Source organism: Nerophis ophidion, linkage group LG18, assembly GCF_033978795.1.
Source record: "Nerophis ophidion isolate RoL-2023_Sa linkage group LG18, RoL_Noph_v1.0, whole genome shotgun sequence".
Lineage (NCBI taxonomy): Eukaryota > Metazoa > Chordata > Actinopteri > Syngnathiformes > Syngnathidae > Nerophis > Nerophis ophidion.
In genome coordinates this window covers 47201956-47212133 of record NC_084628.1, presented here as the reverse complement: position 1 = coordinate 47212133, position 10178 = coordinate 47201956, and the positions used below count along the sequence as shown (strand labels likewise).

At 44.7% G+C, this 10178-nt stretch overlaps 1 protein-coding gene across 1 annotated transcript in view; it reads right to left on the bottom strand.

Moving 5' to 3' along the window:
* Positions 1 to 10178, bottom strand: part of grik4 (glutamate receptor, ionotropic, kainate 4) — a 1015986-nt gene that overhangs the window by 904631 nt on the left and 101177 nt on the right. The window contains 1 exon segment of the mRNA XM_061878268.1: positions 6322 to 6416. The gene's annotated coding sequence lies outside the window, so the exon portion shown is untranslated.

Below are 10178 nucleotides of genomic sequence, written 5' to 3'. Positions count from 1 at the left end.
GACAACACATATACTCCGCTGCTTCACAGGCCGCTGGATGTAGCCGGCAAAGTATTCCCATGCTAGCTAGCCGCTCTAGCGAGCACGCCTCATTCAGTCCAAAACGGCCCGATCAATCCACATTCAGAATTGTCTGGCGGTCGTAAGTGATCCCGGAGTGACCACGCTGTAAGCCAGCCATGAAATTTGCAGAATTGTCCGGTATTTTTGCCAAATGTTCCATCTTTACCAAGAGCCCCTCGACACCGAAGCTTATCGGGGCGACGCCATCTTGTTAAGAAAAAGGCGTTAACAAAACAAAAGCATGTAAACAACATACGCAAATGTGCGATAAAATAATTGTCGGCGTCAATAGATTGATGAGTTAACTCGTAATTAACGCATTCATTTGCCCACCCTTATATATATATATATATATATATATATATATATATATATATATATATATATATATATATATATATATATATATATACATACACACACACACACACACACACACACACACACACACACACACACACATATATATACATATACATCCATGTTTTGTTTTTTTTTACTTGGGACTTCCCACAGGCCGGATTTCGAACGCCAGCGGGCCATGGGTTGTTGTTTGGGGACGCCTGAAATAGGGTATTGTGAATAGAATTTTTAGTGCTAAATTGAGTATATTCCATTTCGAAATAACACTGTAACATAACAAAAAGTGAAGCGCTGGAATACTTTCCGGATGCACTGAATGTCCTTGTTTTTGTTTCTGTCCACCTTGTCTTCTTTTTATCAACAACTAGTCTCATCCCTTCTGTCCACCTGAGATGATGTTTCTGCTCTAACGAGTCTACCTCATTCCCTGTGACCCTGAAAGGAGATCTGAGCCCCCCCTCATGGAAGCTTTGATGGCAGAGAAGATTTGGTTGGGAGTAGAATGCAATGTTCGAATCGGGCGTTGTGTTGATGTTCGAAGAGCCCAGGGAAATCTGTCGACATGCGGTTCTGGGAAGGTCTTTGCTGTGGTGTGATGTTTTAAGTTCAGTTCCCATGTCATCGACCAGCGAGTTCAATAACTAGCGGCCGACAGGAAAAGAACCAGACAGGTTTTGGACTTAAAATACAGTCCATTTCACACTTAAATGGAATCTAATGCGGACGCCTTTCAGCTCTGTGGCCGACATGTCTGAGTCAGGACAGTTTTGTCTGGTCATGGCAGACCCTGGGTCAAGACCGACAGGTTATGGAGGAGATTTTTCAGACGGCACCACTTTGCACACTTTGGAAACATTCATCTTGATATGGTTCACGTTCGCGTTGTACTGTATACTGGTATTAGTATATGTGGAGAGGCGGAGCCCTGCCCAAGATGGCGGTAAAGAGTAGGAGAGCCGGCAGCAGCGACTAAAAAGCAAAAGCGCCCAAAAAGCAGACGAGGACGACGACGGCAGCTGAAAAGCAGACCGGGAACGAGCAGTGGAGGAAGGAGCTGAAAAGCGACCCAACCACAGACAAGCTTTATTGCAAAATAAAGAAGTCAAACCTGCTCAAAAGCATGTCCTTCCTGGGTGGTCCATTGAACCCGCACAACGACAGCAAGCAACTGTCACAGTATAGTACCGCGATACTGTCACGATCCGCGACTCGGGTCGTTTATGGTTTTGCCTTTTGATATGTTTTTCATCATGTTTGTTTCTGGACTTGTTTGAGCACTTGTTTGTTTTAGTCACCATGGCAACGTATTGTGCTCCTCCTCACGGGCTCCTGTCAGACACCTGTTTCTGATTATTATTTGTGTATTTAAGCCCCCCTGATTCCTTAGTTCGTCCTGAGTCCATTGTTTGCTTTTGCAACAAGTCACGTTAAGTATTCTGTTCTGTCTTTCCATGTGCTAAGTTCCGCCTTAGCTTCGCGTGCGGTCGGCACGTTATATTTTTGTACTTTTGTCTCTTTCTAACTTTAGCGTTAGCTTCCGTGCGCGGGCACGCGCTTTATTTTGTCCTTTTGTATCAGTGTTCTTTTGTTTGATGATATTAAAAGCAAGTCTTACCTGCAATCCTGCCTGACTGGTCATTGTACATCCACGAAGTGGCAAGTGCGCCGCGTATACGTGACAGATACTAATGAATCATTTTCGGTACGATACCGTCTCTGAAAAGTACCGTCAAAGTCACGTTGTGACATTGCTGGTTTTACGAGCAGAGGAGCATGTTCGGCGGCACACACACAGAGTACTTACAAGCAGAGACAGTGTGTAGACAGAAAACGGAGAACGGATGCATTTGGACTTAAAAAGTAACGATAAAGGTGAAGTTATAGCACTGAAAGAGGCGCTTTAATACATGGCTAAAGTCCAGACGCAGTCTTCAGTGTTTTAGCTTCTTCCAAATCACTAATCCTCACATCCATGGCGACAAAGTAGGTTTCTTACAAGTATCATCCCTGCAGGACGAGGAAGAGCTAAACATGCTTCACTACTCATCGTAGCTCACCGGTGTCAAAATGTAAACAAACGCCATTGGTGGAACTATACCTAGCATCCACTGTAATGATACCAAGTACAGCCACGTCTACTGCTACGATTACGTCAATATTTTCAGCATCACGACATCTTCTTTCATTTTCTTAAATTGTATATTATGTTTATAAACTCAGAAATGTATCCCAGGACAAATGAGGACTTTGAAGTTAATTAGCGCCCCGGCGGCAGTTCAAGGAAATACGGTATGTTTAATGTACCCTAAGATTTTTTTGTTAAAATAGAGCCAATGAGGTGGCGACTTGTCCAAGGTGTACCCCGCCTTCCGCCCGATTGTAGCTGAGATAGGCGCCAGCGCCCCCCGCGACCCCAAAAGGGAATAAGCGGTAGTAAATGGATGGATGGATGGAGAGCCAATTGTGCCATTTTTTAAAAAAAATTTTATGAAAAGTATCGAAATGTACCAAAATATTGTTAGTGCCGCTACCAAAATATTGGTATCGTTACAACACTAGTTCTCGTCATTTACCGGAAAAGAAAAGACCGCTTACTCCAGTCAAGTTCCATTTTAGCTCTGCAAATTTGAATGTACAAACCCTGTTTCCATATGAGTTGGGAAATTGTGTTAGATGTAAATATAAACAGAATACAATGATTTGTAAATCATTTTCAACCCATATTCAGTTGAATATGCTACAAAGACAACATATTTGATGTTCAAATTGATCAACTTTTTTTTTTTGCAAATAATAATTAACTTTAGAATTTGATTCCAGCAACAAAGAAGTTGGGAAAGGTGGCAATAAATACTGATAAAGTTGAGGAGTGCTCATCAAACACTTATTTGGAACATCCCTAGGGTGTGCAGGCTAATTGGGAACAGGTGGGTGCCATGATTGGCTATAAAAGCAGCTTCCAGGAAATGCTAAGTAATTCACAAACAAGGATGGGGTGAGGGTCACCCCTTTGTAGGCAAATTGTCGAACAGTTTTAGAACAACATTTCTCAACGAGCTATTGCAAGGAATTTAGGGATTTTACCATCTACGGTCCGTAAAATCATCAAAAGGTTCAGAGAATCTGGAGAAATCACTGCACGTAAGCGATGATATTACGGACCTTTGATCTTTCAGGCGGTACTGCATTAAAAACCGACATCAATGTGTAAAGGATATCACCAAATGGGCTCAGGGACACTTCTTTAAACCACTGTCAGTAACTACAGTTGGTCGCTACATCTGTAAGTGCAAGTTAAAACTTGACTATGCAACGCGAAAACGATTGATCAACAACACCCAGAAATGCCACCGGCTTCACTGGCCCCGAGATCATCTAAGATGGACTGGTGCAAAGTGGAAAAGTGTTCTGTGGTTTGACGAGTCTATATTTCAAATTATATTTAGAAACTGTGGACGTGGTGTCCTCCGGAACAAACAGGAAAAAAAACATCCGGAGTGTTATAGGCGTAAAGTTCAAAAGCCAGCATCTGTGATGGTATGGGGGTGTATTAGTGCCCAAGGCATGGGTAACTTACACATCTGTGAAGGCACCATTAATGTTGAATGGTCCATACAGGTTTTGGAGCAACATATGTTGTCATCCAAGCAACGTTATCATGGACGCCCCTGCTTATTTCAGCAAAACAATGCCAAGCCACGTGTTACAACAGCGTGGCTTTGTAGTAAAAGAGTGCGGGTACTTTCCTGGCCCGCTTGCAGTCCAGACCTGTCTCCCATCGGAAAAGTGTGGCACATTATGAAGCGTAAAATAGGACAGCGGAGACCCCGGACTATTGAACGACTGAAGCTCTACATAAAACAAGAATGGGAAAGAATTCCACTTGGTTTCCTCAGTTCCCAAACGTTTATTGAGTGTTGTTAAAAGAAAAGGTGATGTAACACAGTGGTGAACATGCCCTTTCCCAACTACTTTGGCACGTGTTGCAGCCATGAATTTCTAAGTTAATTATTATTTGCAAACAAAAATAAAAGTTTATGAGTTTGAACATCAAATATGTTGTCTTTGTAGCATATTCAACTGAATATGGGTTGAAAAGGATTTGCAAATCATTGTATTCCGTTTATATTTACATCCAACACAATTTCCCAACTCATTTGGAAACGGGGTTTGTGGAAAGCTCCTCTGTTGACATTCCAAGCTGCTAAATGTAGTGGAGACTGTCTCGATTAATAACGGTTCCAGACAAGAATGCCGTGACAACAAGAAACACGGGGGGGGGGGGGGGTTGGGGGGCTCAGTCAGAGTCCCGACTAAACGCCGACATATGTGCCTATTAAAGACCGCCGCCGCTGCAACTTTTAATTAAGGTGATGTCACATCCCATTGAGCAGATTGCTGCCGTCTCCCGTCAGCCCGCCGAGCAACGGGGGATGCGAGAGCACGGGGAAAAATTGGCGTTAATCCCCAAACACGTACACTTTACCTCCGGTGCGGAGCGCCGGGGAAACAGGCGAGGGATGGGGGGCAAGGTCAGAGAGGAAGTCGGGAGGGAGGGAACGGATGTACGGGATGATGATGATAACGGGAGGCGCGGCTGGAATGCAGATGGAGATGGCGACATGGAGGAAAGATGCTCTATTTGTGAAGATGATCTACGGGTTGGTTGAATGTGCACGGTGAGGTCTTTTTTTTTTTTCCATTTTCATTGATTTATTATGAGGTTAAAACAAATCCAACTTGTGTATGTGACTGCATGCTTCTCCAATTAGACTATGTATATATAATTAAAACAAATACAAAAACAAGACACCCATACAATATAACACCAAAACGTGCATGTAAACAGGAGTTCAGGGTGTGGATGGTGTTTGAGGACCATTTTAAGTGTCTCACAAAATGTAATTCACAGGTCAAATATTGACCGGTAGTCCTTAAAGGCCTACTGAAATGAGATGTTCTTATTCAAACGGGGATAGCAGGTCCATTCTATGTGTCATACTTGATCGTTTCGCGATATTGCCATATTTTTTGCTGAAAGGATTTAGTAGAGAACATCGAGGATAAAGTTTGCAACTTTTGGTTGCTAGTAAAAAAGCCTTGCCTGTACCGAAATAAGCAGACGATGTGCGCGTGACGTCACGGGTTGTGGAGCTCCTCACATCTGAACATTGTTTACAATCATGGCCACCAGCAGCGAGAGCGATTCGGATCGAGAAAGCGATGATTTCCCCATTCATTTGAGCAAGGATGCAAGATTCGCGGATGAGGAAAGTGAGAGTGAAGGACTAAAAATAAAAAAATAAATAACGTTAAAAAAAATAATGTGTGTAACAACCAGTGGTACTTTAACTTGAACAATCACTAAACTGACAACAAAACAAGAGTGAATATTGTGATGTGTAACTGAGCCAACAAGAATAATGTTGTCACCTCCATGTTCTTACTGACTCACCGAGTGCATCCATTCATACGTACTAAGCCGCGGTGAGCCTGTATTCATGGTAACAAAACATTTCAGCAGGAATATGTGTGGAGAGACGGAGCAAGCGGTGGGGCAGGACATGCTTTGGCCCTGCTCAATATGGTGGCCAGGAGGCGGAGAATGCAGCAGAACAAAGAGGTGGGGCTTGCTGGGAGCGACGCAGCCACAATCCACACCAGGTTCGTGACACACACACCGGCTCACAATTAACATTTCTCCTGACCCTGTGTAAAAGGGGAGAAGGAGGAGCGATCGAGGCAGAAGGAGTTGGAGAGACTGAAGCAGAGATTGAGGAGTGGAAGCAGAAGAGCGCACGACGATGAGAGCGAGGAGCGAACAGGAGGAAAGGAGCTGAAAGAGCGACCGGACCGAAACACAAGCTTGTATTTGAAAAAATAAAAGAGTCAAACCTGCTCAGCAAGATGTCTTTCCTTGATGGTCCATGCAACCCGCACGATGATGGCAGGAAGTCGTCCACAATATGAAGAATCGGTTTTGCATACTCCTACAAAAACAAAGACACGGCAAGATCAGTCATCAGTATCTTCACAGTAGGGCCTTTTTTTTAATATCTCCATATTTTTAGGCAATATTGATGTATATATCCATATTTTGCCTTAGTCTTGAATGAACACTTGAGACATATAATCACAGCAGTATGATGATTCTATGTCAGGGGTGCCCACACCTTTTCTGCAGGCGAGCTACTTTTCAATTGACCAACTCGAGGGGATCTACCTCATTTATATATATCATTTATATTTATTTATTTATGAAAGAGACATTTTTGTAAACAAGTTAAATGTGTTTAATGATAATACAAGCATGTGTAACACATATAGATGTCTTTCTTTCACAAAGACAAGAATATAAGTTGGTGTATTACCTGATTCTGATGACTTGCATTGATTGGAATCAGACAGTAATGATGATAACGCCCACATTTTCAAATGGAGGAGAAAAAAAGTTGTCCTTTCTGTACAATACCACATGAAAGTGGTTGGTTTTTGGCATCTAATTCATCCAGCTTCCATACACTTTACAAGAAAAACATTGGCGGCAAATTCCGTAGCTTGCTTGATTGACATTCACGGCACCCGAGGGTCTTGTGAGATGACGCTGGCTGCTGCCAGTTCATTATTATGAAAAAATGACAGAGAGGAAGGCGAGAAACACTTTTTATTTCAACAGACTTTCGCGCCGTCCCTTCCGTCAAAACTCTAAAGGCCGACTGCACATTTCCTATCTTCACAATAAAAGCCCTGCTTCATGCTGCCTGCGCTAACAAAATAAGAGTCTCAGAAAGCTGGCGTGCACAAGTGATGTGCACGCCAGCTTTCTGAGGGATCGCTTGTGCACGCCAGTTTTCCGAGACTCTGTATTTAGTTAGCGCAGGCAGCATGAAGCAGGGCTTTTATTGTGAAGATAGGAAATGTGCAGTCGGCCTTTAGAGTTTTGACGGAAGGTACGGCGCGAGAGTCTGTTGAAATAAAAAGTGTTTCTCGCCTTCCTCTCGGTCATATTTTCATAATAATGATCTTGCAGCAGCCAGCGTCATCTCACAAGACCCTCCGGTACCGTGAAGGTCATTTAAGTGACGTCTTGGTGAAGATTGATGATCACTCATTTTTAGGTCTCTTTTTTTTAAAAGCCTGGCTGGAGATCGACTGACACACCCCCCGCGGTCGACTGGTAGCTCGCGATCGACGTAATGGGCACCCCTGGTCTAATATGTCTACATTAAAACATTATTCTTCATACTGCATTAATATATGCTCTTTTTAAACTTTCATGCAGAGAGGGAAACCACAACTAAGTCAATTTAGCAAAACTGTATTTATTTAACAGTTATTAAGCAGTAATTTCCAAAACAGAAAGTGCAAGATTGTCAAAGATATTTTAAAACAAGCTATTAGTGCACTTTTGTGCATGATGTCAAAAAGATGACTGTGGAGAGGCAGGGCAAGCCGGACCAAGATGGCGGCAAGGAGGCGGGGACGGCGAGCAAGCGGCGAGGCGGGGCGCACTGGGAGCGAAGCCGCAATCAAGACCAGGTGCGTGGATTGCGCACCTGGGGACAATCTAATAATCCTCTCACACAGCTTGAAAAGGCGACAGCTGTGAACGTCGGGGAGGGAGGCGATGAGACTGGAAGGAGCCAGAGTGAAGCTGACGCGGAGCGAGAGGAGCTGAAAAGGGACCTAGACTGAGGTTTTATTTGAAAAAATAAAGTCGACCCTGCTCAACGATGTCTCTACTTGGTGGTCCATGGAACCTGCACGACAGCGAGAGGCTGTCACAATGACAAATCAAAACAACACTAAATTAAAGTGCACTTTTTGTACAGAACGCCACAAAGTGCACTTTTGTGCATGATGTCACACAAGATATTTCAATAACAAATAAAAGTGAGCTGCATAATAGGAAATCAAATAGTGTATGACCTTCGCTATGTGGTAGGTTCCTGCTGTTATTGACTATTTTTTCAATACGGTGTTAATGTGGAAATGGTTGCCTCGGCATTTTGTTGGTGTGGCATCGAACGGAACATGATGTGGAGGGACACGGCCGACAACGGGTGGAAAGCAGCAGCGCGGGCCCACCTGGAAGCCAGGAGGCGGGGCATGCGGCGGCGAGGAGAGGCGTGACACACGCGGAGCGACACGGCAGCGGCAATCTGAGCCAGGTGCGTATATCACACACCTGCTCACAATCTGTCCATCTGCTATTAGAGTACAAAAAGGGCGAGGGAGGAACGAGCGAGAGAGCAGCACGGAGGAGGAAACAACGGCCAGCAGACGAGGAGCGGGACAAACCACACCAAGAGAGCGATGACGCGCCCCCAAGCGGACACAAGCCCCAGGCGCCGGAAGGCGTGCAGCGGCAGCAGACAGGCCGGAAGAGAGCACTGAAAAGCGACGCTGCAAAAGGGCCAGTCGACAAAAGATTTGTTGAAATAATAAATCAAGGTCAAAGCTGTTACTATGCGTCATGTCTCAGGTGTCCCTGCAACCCACACGAGGACGGCAGGAAGTCCATCACAGTTGACATGCGGAGTTTCAAGCACTCTTCATTCTCTCACGGATGACTTTGCAAATGATGCTACATATTGGCAGTGATGCTACATTTTGTAGCAACGCTTTTGCCGCATACTCGACAAATTACGGTTGTCCGTTCAACATCTTCCCGCTTGAAGCCAAACCACTGCCAGATGATCAATCAATCAATGTTTATTTATATAGCCCCAAATCACAAATGTCTCAAAGGACTGCACAAATCATTACGACTACGACGTCCTCGGAAGAACCCACAAAAGAGCAAGGAAAACTCACACCCAGTGGGCAGGGAGAATTCACATCCAGTGGGACGCCAGTGACAATGCTGACTATGAGAAACCTTGGAGAGGACCTCAGATGTGGGCAACCCCCCCCTCTAGGGGATCGAAAGCAATGGATGTTGAGCGGGTTTAACATGATAAGTTCAATCCATAGTGGCTCCAACACAGCCGCGAGAGTTCAGTTCACGCGGATCCAAGACAGCAGCGAGAGTCGCGTCCACAGGAAACCATGCCAAGCGGAGGCGGATCAGCAGCGTAGAGATGTCCCCAACCGATACACAGGTGAGCGGTCCATCCTGGGTCCCGACGAGCGGTCCATCCTGGGTCTCGACTCTGGACAGCCAGTACTTCATCCATGGTCATCGGACCGGACCCCCTCCACAAGGGAGGGGGGGGACATAGGAGAAAGAAAAGAAGCGGCAGATCAACTAATCTAAAAAGGAGGTCTATTTAAAGGCTAGAGTATACAGATGAGTTTTAAGGTGAGACTTAAATGCTTCTACTGAGGTAGCATCTCCAACTGTTACCGGGAGGGCATTCCAGAGTACTGGAGCCCGAACGGAAAACACTCTATAGCCCCCTATGATGGACCCCCTGCTGTTTTTCTTGGGAATTAATTATCCCTTCATTTGTTACCAGATTCGCACCTTCTTACTCTCGTATTACCACTCGCACCACAGCTAACCTTACTTCTCTGCTCCGCGAGGGCGTATACGTATGTGAGGTATGTAAGAAGGTGCGCTTGTTTTATGTCTCTGTGAGAAGGAGAGACGAGAAAGAGTGAGAAGAGCCTGTAGTGTAATGCCCGCAGCTAAAAACAACTGCGTGAGGACGTATACTCGAATATCATGATATAGCGTACTTCCTTGAATTGAAATGTATATAGTATGCGCCTGGCTTGAATTACTGCCGGGTCAAACTCGTGACATC